The following is an 11,109-nucleotide window of genomic DNA, read 5'->3' on the forward strand; positions in this document are numbered from 1 at the left end:
TTTGTGTATGGTGTAAGAAAGTGGTCCAGGTTCATTCTTCTGCATGTTGCTGTCCAGTTTTCCCAGCACCACTTGTTGATGAGAACATTGGATGTTCTCTCCTGCTTTGTCAAAGATTAGTTGCCCATACGTTTGTGGGTCCATTTTTGCATTCTCTATTCTGTTCCATTTATCTGAGTGTGTGTTTTTGTGCCAGTAGCATATTGTCTTGATGATTACAGCTTGAATACAGCTTATAATACAGCTTAAAGTCAGGGATTATGATGCCTCCAGCTTTGGTTTTCTTTTTCAAGATTGCTTTGGCTATTCAGGGTCTTTTCTAGTTCCATACAAATTTTAGGATTGTTTGTTCTAACTCTGTGAAGAGTGCTGGTGTTATTTTGATAGGTATTGCATTGAATATGTAGATTGCTTTGGGTAGTATTGACATTTTAACAATATTTGTTCTTCCTATCCAGGAGCATGGAATATTTTTCCTTTTTTGTGTGTGTCTTCTTCAATTTATTTCATAAGCTTTTTACAGTTTTCATTGTATATATTTTTCACCTCTTTGGTTAGATTTATTCCTAGGTATTTTATGGTTTTTGGTGCAATTGTGAATGGGATAGATTCCCTGATTTCTCTTTCTGTTGCTTCATTCTTGGTGTACAGGAATGCAACCAATTTCTGTGTATTGATTTTATATCCTGCGATTTTGCTGAATTCATGAATCAGTTCTAGCAGGTTTTTGGTGGAATCTTTTGGGTTTTCCATATAGAGTATCATGTCATCTGTGAAGAGTGAAATTTGACCTCCTCCTGACTGATTTGGATGCCTTTTATTTCTTTGTGTTGTCTAATTGCTGAGGCTAAGACTTTCAATACTATGTTGAATAAATGGAGAGAGTGGACATCCTGTCTTGTTCCTGACTTTAGGAGGAAAGCTTCCAGTTTTCCCCCACTGAAGATGATATTAGCATTGGGTCTTTCATATATGGCTTGTATGATCTCGAGGTATGATCCTTCTATCTCTACTTTCTTGAGAGTTTTTATCAAGAAAGGATGCTGTACTGTGTCAAATGCTTTCTCTGCATCTATTGAAAGGATCATGTGGTTCTTCTCCTTTCTTTTATTGATGTGATGAATCACATTGAGTGTTTTGCAGATATTGAACCAGCTCTGCATCTCAGGTATAAATCCCACTTGGTCGTGGTGAATAATTTTTTTAATGTATTGTTAGATCCGGCTGACTAATACCTTGTTGAGGATTTTTGCATCCATGTTCATCAAGGAAATTGGTCTATAGGTCTCCTTTTTAGTGGGGTCTCTGTCTGGTTTTGGAATCAAGATAATGCTGGCTTCATAGAAAGAGTTTGGAAGTTTTCCTTCCATTTCTATTTTTTGGAACAGCTTCAAGAGAATAGGTGTTAACTCTTCCTTAAATATTTGGTAGAATTCCCTTAGAAAGCCATCTGGCCCTGGACTCTGTTTTTGGGGAGATTTTTGATTACTAATTTGATTTCTTTACTGGTGATGGGTCTGTTCAAATTTTCTATTTTTCCTGTTTTAGTTTTGGTAGTTTATATGGTTCTAGGAATTTGTCCATTTCTTCCAGATTGCTCATTTTATTGGTGTAGAATTGTTCATAATATTCTCCTATTGTTTCTGTTTCTGCTGTGTTGGTTGTGGTCTCTCCTCTTTCATTCTTGATTTTATTTAGGTCCTTTCCCTTTTCTTTTTGATCAAACTGGCTATGGGTTTAGCAATTTTGTTAATTCTTTCAAAGAACCAGCTTCTGGTTCATTGATCTGTTCTACTGTTTGTTTGTTCATTTGTTTTTGTTTCAATAGCATTGATTTCTGCTCTAATCTTTATTATTTCCTGTCTTCTGCTGGTTTGGGGTTTTATTTGCTCTTCTTTTTCCAGCTCCTTAAGGTGTAAGGTTAGGTTGTATATCTGAGACCTTTCTTCCTTCTTTAGGAAGGCCTGGATTGCTATATACTTCCCTCTTATGACCGCCTTTGCTGCGTCCCAGAGGTTTTTGGGCTGTGGTGTTATCATTTTCATTGGTTTCCATGTACTTTTTAATTTCCTCTTTAACTTCTTGGTTAGCCCATTCATTCTTTAGTAGGATGTTCTTTAGTCTCCAAGTATTTGTTATCTTTCCAAATTTTTTCTTGTGGCTGATTTCGAGTTTCATAACATTGTGGTCTGATAATATGCACAGTATAATCTTGATCTTTTTGTATTTGTTGACGGCTGATTTGTGTCCCAGTATGTGATCTATTCTGGAGAACGTTCCATGTGCACTGGAGAAGAATGTATATTCCACTGCTTTAGGATGAAATGTTCTGAATATATCTGTTAAGTCCATCTGGTCCATTGTGCCATTCAAAGCCATTGTTTCCTTATTGATTTTGTTTGGATGATCTGTCCATTGCTGTAAGTGGGGAAATAAGCTACATTCTTAGTTTAAGGTTAGATGTTACATAAATCTGGCCCTGAAGTCTTTTTTTATATACTACTGCCAGCCACAGGGCCATTACAGTCAACATATTGATGGGCTTAGGTTGCAGGAATAAAAGAATACAGTTTTAAGCAATTGAAATGGTCATCACACTCTGTCTAGGACTTCTCAGGATGGTACTAAGGTCTTGTTACATTTATAGCAGGTTTTGTTTCCCTGAAGAATGGCTATTGATGCCAACTTATTATGACATAAGATGAATTTTATTTTTTTAATTTTTTTTAATGTTTACTTATTTTTCAGAGAGAGATTGAGAGACAGAACATGAGCGGGTGAGGGGCAGAGAGAGAGGGAGACACAGAATCTGAACCAGGCTCCAGGCTCTCAGCTGTCAGCACAGAACCCAATGCGGGGCTCAATCTCATAAACTGCGAGATCATAACCTGAGTCATAGTCAGATGCTTAACTGACTGAGCCACCCAGGCACCCCTAAGATTAGTTTTATTAATCAGAGAAGAGAGATTAGGACAGCCATGAGCTGAAGAAGAAATGACCTAACAGGGGGAGCATAGCACCTGTACTCAAACATACATAGCCTTTATTATCTGGCTCTGGTGATCAGATGCAGGCCTATGAACTGAAGGTACACAGCATTTATCTCATTATAAAGAAAAGCATTGTCACACCAAGTGCTGTCCCACAAATGAAATAGATGGCCTGATCAGTGCACCAACAAATATTTGATGAACCAATGAGATCCATAAGCGGAAAATTCTTCCATATACCGTGATATGCATAATGGTGTTGGAGGTAGGCTCTGTCTCTGCTGTCACAGGGCCTTCACTGTGAAAACAGAGCAGGAAAAAAAAAGGGACTTATAACTATAAAACATGAAATGTTCTATAATAAAGACAGAGTGCAAAACAGCCCATCCAAGAGGCACCTGACCCTAACTCTGGGTAGTCAGAGAAGGATCCTCAGAGAATGGTTACCTAATTTGAAACCTTACAAATAGTGAATGGGAGTTAAATTTATAAAGAAAATAGAAGAGAGGTGTCTGGGTGGCTCAGCTCAGGTCATGATCTCACAGTGTGTGAGTTCAAGCCCTGCATGGGGGGCTTGGGATATTCTCTCTCTCTCTCTCTCTCTCGCTCGCTCTCGCTCTCGCTCTCCTGCTCTCTCGCTCTCTCTGTCCCCTCCTGCCCCCTGCTGTGCACTCTCTCAAATAAATACACTTTTTAAAAAAGTAGAAGAAAGAGAGGATTTTCCACTGAGGACAATTCTCCTTCCCATAGTTTTCTGTGACCTTTATAAACACCAAGAAAAATAGCCCATTGTTATCAGTTATCTACTGCTGTGTAACAAACCACTCCAATATTTTGTGGCTTAAAATAACAATCATTTGTTTGCTCATGATTCTGCATCTTGGCTGAGCTCACCCATGTGTCTGCAGTCATTTGATAACTCAACTACAAGGGACTGACCGACACTGCAGTGGCCAGGGTACCTAAGCTTTCCTCCACTAGCCTCCTAACTTCTGGAAGGCCAGACGGAGTTTCTTTACCCAGTGGTCTCAGGGCTGCATTCCAAGAGGGTAAATGAGGAAACAACTCTTCTTTTTCACAGGAAGAGCTGCAAAACACTGTGGCTCTACTTTTCAATCTACCACAAGTGTGCTGAGAAGACACCAAGTGGAAGAAATTAGGCTAGACTCTGGAGAAGAGCTGGAGCTTGAATTCAGTCTAAAGGATGAGTAAGAGTTCACTGAGGAAAGCAGGAGTGCACAGATTTATGTGGGCATATAGATGTCAGGGAGCACAGGTGACCTGTCTGGGGAAAGACACAGCAAAAGACGAACTATCTAAACACGCATTCGGCTGTTTATGTATGAGATGATCAATAAATATTTACTGTAGCCAATCAAGGACAAGATCACAAAGGCCTCTATGACAAATGTAGGAGTTTGCCCAGAGAAAATTTTTGATCAGGGGAGTTAGACAATGTGACTTTTCCTTCTACATCTGAAATGCCATTTCACAGACACAGCATAAAGTGACATCCAAACTATTTATTCCTATGGATCTGGTCAAGACTTTAATTATCTGTACTTTCTGTGGCTCTTATGTGACCTGTGTGAATTCTGAGTCCTTGTTCTGAGCACATCAATTTACTCAGGTTGGAGGAGAGAGAGAATATCCTCAGCAAGTACAATGACCCCATCAAACATGATAACTGACATTGAAGCCAGAGGATGACTATTAAAGCAGATAGGAAGGCAGATAGCTAACACTTAAGCCAACACATGTGATCTCCCTCGAGCTGGATCTACACAGGACTTTTTTTTCTATTCTTCCTCAATCAGTTAAAAGAAGACATCTTACTGCTAAAAGGCTACAGAAAGAAAGAACTCAGATAACAATCCTACAACTAACCAACATTGGCAAAGCCAGGAGAGAGGTGACTGAGGTTGCCCAGGGTCATCCCCTAGTCAGGGTGGGGAGGGGAGCAATGACAGGAAGCTGCTAAAGGATACAAAATTTCTTTGAGGAATGATGAAAAAAGCTCAAAAATTTACTATAATGATAGTTATACAACTCTGTGAATATATTAAAAACCACTGAATTGTATACTTTATTTTTTTTAAGTTTTGTTTTTGTTTGTGTTTTTTGTAATCTCTGCATCCAATGTAGGGCTCAAACTGACTATTCCAAGATCAAGAGTCAGGTAGTATTCCAACTGAGCCAGCCAGGCACCCTGAATTGTACAGTTTAAAAGGGTAAATTAGGGGCACTGGGTGGCTCAGTCAGGTGAGTGTCTGACTTTTGATTCTGGCTCAGGTCACGATCTCACAGTCATGAGATCAAGCCCCTCATCAGGCTCTGAGCTGACAGAGCAGGGCCTGCTTAGGATTCTCTCTCTCCCTCTCTATCTGCCCCTCCCCAGTTCATGCATGTGCTCTCTTTCTCTCTCTCTCTCTCTAAATAAATAAACATATTTCGGGTGGCTCAGTTGGTTAAGCATCCAAGTTCAGCTCAGGTCATGATCTCACTGCTTGTGAGTTCAAGCCCTGCATTGGGCTCTGTGCTGACAGCTCAGAGCCCGGAGACTGCTTCGGATTCTGTGTCTCCCTCTCTCTCTGCCCCTTCCCCATGCTCACATGTGGGCTCTCTCTCTCTCTCTTTCTCTCTCTCTCAAATATAAAAACATTTAAATTTTTTAAAATAATAAATAAACATTTTTTAATAAAGAAGAAAATAGGGGTGTCTGCGTGGCTCAGTTGATTGGGCGTCTGACTCTTGATCTCAGTTCAGGTCATGATCTTGCAGTTTATGGGATCAAGCCCTTCATCAGGCTCCCCACTAACAGCGTGGAGTCTACTTGGGATTCTCTCTCTCTCCCTCTTTCTCTGCCCCTCCCCTGCTCTCGTGCACTCTCTCTCTCTCTCAAAAAGAAAAAAATAAACTTTAGAAGGATGACTTAGTGATGAATCCACTCTACAGCATATGTAGCCCCAGACCTGTGTGGACCTGTGGGGTTCCTTCCTATCTCAGCAAAATAGAGTCAACCTGAGGCCCAGGGACATGTCTTCAGTCTTGCTAATCTAGTACAAAATGCATTGAATCAACAAGTCTTTATTTTTCCGCCTCCAAGAGACTCCACTTCTCCCCACAAAACAAAAACAGAAGGATAGTTTTTGCCAGCATTGAGGTTAACTGGATAATGTAAATTCCAAAATCAAAAGTTATTGGATTCTTGACCTGCATTTCTGCAGACGCTTCCCTTGAGTTAAACAAAGGGCACAACTAGGAAGCAGAAGACATTTATTATATTTGTTTTTGCCTTGAGAATATGTCTCCTCTTGATTTTGAAAACACTTTCTGACCACAAAAGTAGATCAGAGGATGGTTCACAGCCAGCCTCCAAATGGCAGGATTTGCATGAAAAGAGAGTTTCCACTTTAATTCAACTTAAATTTTTTGGAGCAGCATTATTATCATTCACATTATTTCTTAAATGTTTATTTATTTATTTTGAGAGAGAGAGAGAGAGAGAGAGAGAGAGAGAGAGCACATGTGCGAGACTTGGGGAGGAACAGAGAGAGAATCCCAAGCAGGATCTGTGGTGTCAGCACAGACCCCAATGAGGGGCTCAGTCTCACAAATCGTGAGATCATGACCTGAGCCAAAATCAAGAGTCAGATGCTTAACCAACTGAGCCACCCAGGTGCACCTGTTTTTTTTTTTTAAATATATATCTATTTATTTTGAGAGAGAAAGAGAGAGAGAGAGCACACGCACAAGCACAGGAGGGACAAAGAAAGAGATGCACAAAAATGAGCAAAGGCAATCATGATGACACATATCTTAGAGGGCTTTCACATACTGCAGTCTCACATGATGCTCCTCCTAGACATGGTTAGGAAAGTTTTAATTACATTTATTTGCACATGAGAAAACTCAAGTTCAGAAACATCAGAATCATATAGTAGCCAGGACTTAGCTTTGGCAGAGATGGAGCTCTTAGTTCAGATGCCATTAATACAATGTATTAGTCTTCTGATGTTTTGCAAGTTTTGAAACTTTGCTGAGTTTCAGTCTCCTCAACTTTACAGTGACAATGATAATGCATCTCTCTTAGGTTTGTGTGAAATCCAGGAGAATTTATTCACCCATCCACACGTATGCATAGACACACACAGGATGCCTGGTGCTTCAAAAGAGTTTAGAAATTGGTTATTAAACTGTGGCCTCTGGTTATTAAACTGTGGCCTCTGGATCAGACTACTTCAGTTGAAATTCCAGGCTTGTCATCTGCCAAAGTTCACAAATTTAAGAAGTCTGGCTTCTCATACCACGTTTCCTTAGCTACAAAATGGGGACAATAGTAGCAGCTGCCCCCACAAGTTTGTTGTGGAATTTAAAGATGATAAAGGCATATAAAGTTCATAATAAATAGTCAAAAAATGATGGAGATAAAAAGTATAGTGATAACAAAGGTAATTATTGTCTTAATTCTCAATTTGATCAGCGTCCATAACAGGTAAGGTAAAAGCAGTTTCCAATTCTAGGTCTTCTGACTTTAAATACTGACTTTAAATACTTATTTCCACTACTAGGTAAGACCACAAAGTCAAAAGCAAGGATATGAAATATTTTCAGGTCCCAAGAAGTCTTTGGTGGCAGAAAATCATTGAGCAACGTTCAGGAAACGATACATACTTCTAAAAAAGAGAGAAAGGAACACTTCTTTTTTTTTTTTTCTTTTTTTTTTTCTTTTTTTTTTTTTCAACGTTTATTTATTTTTGGGACAGAGAGAGACAGAGCATGAATGGGGGAGGGGCAGAGAGAGAGGGAGACACAGAATCGGAAACTGGCTCCAGGCTCTGAGCCATCAGCCCAGAGCCTGACGTGGGGCTCGAACTCCCGGACCGCGAGATCATGACCTGGCTGAAGTCGGACGCTTAACCAACTGCGCCACCCAGGCGCCCCAGGAACACTTCTTAACTTAGTGAATGAGACCAATATTGTTGCCCTGATTCCAAAACTAGATAAAGACATGACAAAAAAAAACTAAAGATCAATTTCTTTTATGAATATAGATGTAAAAATCCTCAACTAAATACTAGCAAAGGGAACCCAACAGCATATAAAAATAATTACTCACTATGACCAAGTGAGATTTATCCCAGGAATATAAAATAAGTACAAAAGACAAAAAACAATCAATATAATATACCATATCAACAATATAAAAACAAAACCACATAACCATCTTAACAGATTCAGAAAAAGCATTTGACAAACTCCAACACCCTTTCATAATAAGAAAATAAATACATACATACATACATACATACATACATACATAAATCTCAATAAACCAGGAATACAAGGGAACTTCCTCAACCTCATCAACAGCATCTTTGGAAAATCTACAGCTAGTGTCATACAACTTGATAAAAAGACTGAACACTTTCCCCCTAAGATCAAGACAAGAATGTTCACTATTGCCCCTTCCATTCAATATTGTACAACATCATACCACAGCAATTATGCAAGGAAAAGCAATAAAGACATCCAGATCAGAAAGACAGAACAGAATCTTATACATATCTTATACCCAAAGAATCCACTAAGACACTATATGAGCTAATAAGCAAGTTCAGAAAGTTGCAGGATACAAGATCAATAGAAAAAAAGTAGCTGTATTTCTATACACTAGCAATGAATAACCTAAAGATGAAATTAAGAGAATAATTTCACCTGTAATAGCATCAAAAAGAATAAAATACTTAAAAATAAATTTAATCTAATAAGAACAAGACTTATACACCGAAAACTACAAAACATGTCAAAATTAAAGAAGATCTAAATAAGTGGGAAGAAATCCCACTTTATGGGTCAGAAAACTTAATATTGTTCAGATGGCAATCCTCCCCAACAGATTCAGTGTAATCCCTACCAAAACCTCAGCTGGCTTCTTTGCAGCAATTGACAAGCTGATCCTAAAATTCATAAGGAAATTCAAGGGACCTAAATAGCCAAAACATCTTGAAGGAGGACTCACACTTCTTATTTTCAAAACTTACTACAAAGCTACAATAACAAAGACAGTGTGGTACTGGCATAAAGATAGACATCAAAGGAAGAAAATTAAGAGCCCAGAAACAAACCCATACATCTATGAACAACTGTTTTCCCACAATGATGCCAAAACCATTCAGTGGGGAAATGAGTCTTTTCAACAAATAATGCTGGGATATCTGGAGATGTAAAAGAATGGATTTGGGCCCCTACTCCCCACCGTATACAAAAATTAATTTAAAATGGATCAAAGGCCTAAATGTAAGAGCTCACATCATGAAACTCTAAAAATAAAACACAGGGATAAATCTCTGTGACTTTGATTGGAAAGTGGCCTCTTAGCTACAGCACCAAAAGTACAAGAAACAAAAGAAAAAACAGATAAGTTGGACTTCATCAAAATGTAAAATTTCTGTGCTTCAAAGGATACCATCAAGATTGTGAAAAAACAACCCACAGATTGAGAGGAAATCTTTGCAAATCACCTATCTGCTGAGGTGCAATATACAGAATATATAAAGGATTTGTATACTTCAATAATAAAAAGACAAACAACTTTTTAATTTTTTAATGTTTATTTATTTGAGAGACAGAGAGAGAGCACGAGCAGGGAAGGAACAGAGAGAGACAGAGAATCCCAAGCCAGCTTCATGCTGTCAGCACAGAGCCCTATGTGGGGCTCTATCTCATGAATCACGAGATCATGACCTGAGCCGAAATCAAGGGTCAGACATTTAACCAACTAAGCCACACAATGCCCCAAATAATCAACTTTTTAAATGGATAAAAGATACCTGCAAAGAACATACACAAATGGCCAAAAAGCACATGAAAAGATGCTTAACATCATTATCCAGGAAATGCACATCTAAACCACAATAAGACACTTCTTTACACCCACTTAGACAGCCATAAGTTTTTCAAAAAGAAGAGTGGTGAGGATGTGGAAAAATTCAAACTTTCATACATTGCTGGTGGGGATATAAAATGGGAGGGCCACTGTGGAATAGTCTGGCAGTTACTCAAAATGTTAAACACAGAGTAACCATATGACCCAGCAATTCCACTCTTTCATGTACATCCAAGAGAAATGAGACATGTTCATACAAAAACTCATGCATGAATATTCACAACAGCATTATTTGTGATCGCCAAAATGTAGAAACAACCCAATGTCTATCAACTGACAGGTGGATAAACAAAATGTGGTATAACCACATAATGGACTATTATTTGGCCCTAAAAAGAAATGAGGTGTGAATGTATGCTGCAAGATGAGTCAACTTTGAAAACATTAATAAGAAATGCCAGACACAAAAGACATGTATCGCAAGAAGGGATGAGGAGGATGGCAATGGAGATGACTACTGAAGGCCTGGGGTTTCTATTTGGGATCATGAAAATGTTCTTGAATTAGATGGTGGTAACAGTTGTACCATCTTCTGAATAGGCTGAAAACAACTGAATTGTACACTTTAAAAGGGTTCATTTAGGTATGTGAGTGGCATGTGAAATTAGATCTCAATTTTAAAAAGAGAGACAACGAAAGCTGACATTAAGACCAGCATGGGAGGGCCTCCTCATGGCTAGAATGGGACATCTCTGACTTTAAGCAGGTTTCTAGGGAAACTATATTGCAAGACCAGTGTGGTCTGGTTTTGTGCAAAATAGTGGTGCAAAACTGTGTTGGTCCTGTGCCTGAGTTACAGAGTTCCTGCAACTGGTTGTGAATGTCAGAGAACATCTTCAACTTGGTTTTGATAGAAGGGTTTCTGCCATGATCACAAGGCACTCATATACTTTACTCCTCCCTTCTTCTGCATCATTACCTGTCAAGGTGGTCATTTACATCTGGAGTAGAAAGTGCCTTGCCTAAGTCCTTCACTCATTAATTTATTTATTTTCCTGGTACTTTCACTTGTGTGAAGTCAAATAGTTTGTGTGTTAAGCTTCAATTTCCGTATCATTGTTGGGAGACAGGTCTCCCTGGAATCCTCACTTTCTGCAGGTCTGGACCTTCTGAGCCAAAGATATGTGTGAGGGGTGCCTGGGTGGCTCTGTCGGTTGAGCATCTGACTCT

General features: G+C 39.0%; 1 protein-coding gene across 1 annotated transcript in view; it reads left to right on the forward strand.

The window, feature by feature from the left end:
- Positions 1 to 11,109, forward strand: part of LOC125152371 (40S ribosomal protein S6-like) — a 36,427-nt gene extending 25,318 nt beyond the window's left edge. Inside the window, exons 4-5 of the mRNA XM_047834169.1 lie at positions 9,056 to 9,058; positions 11,099 to 11,109. The gene's annotated coding sequence lies outside the window, so the exon portion shown is untranslated. The remainder of the gene's footprint in view (positions 1 to 9,055; positions 9,059 to 11,098) is intronic.

The sequence above is a fragment of the Prionailurus viverrinus genome, chromosome E2, assembly GCF_022837055.1.
Source record: "Prionailurus viverrinus isolate Anna chromosome E2, UM_Priviv_1.0, whole genome shotgun sequence".
Classification (NCBI taxonomy): Eukaryota; Metazoa; Chordata; class Mammalia; order Carnivora; family Felidae; genus Prionailurus; species Prionailurus viverrinus.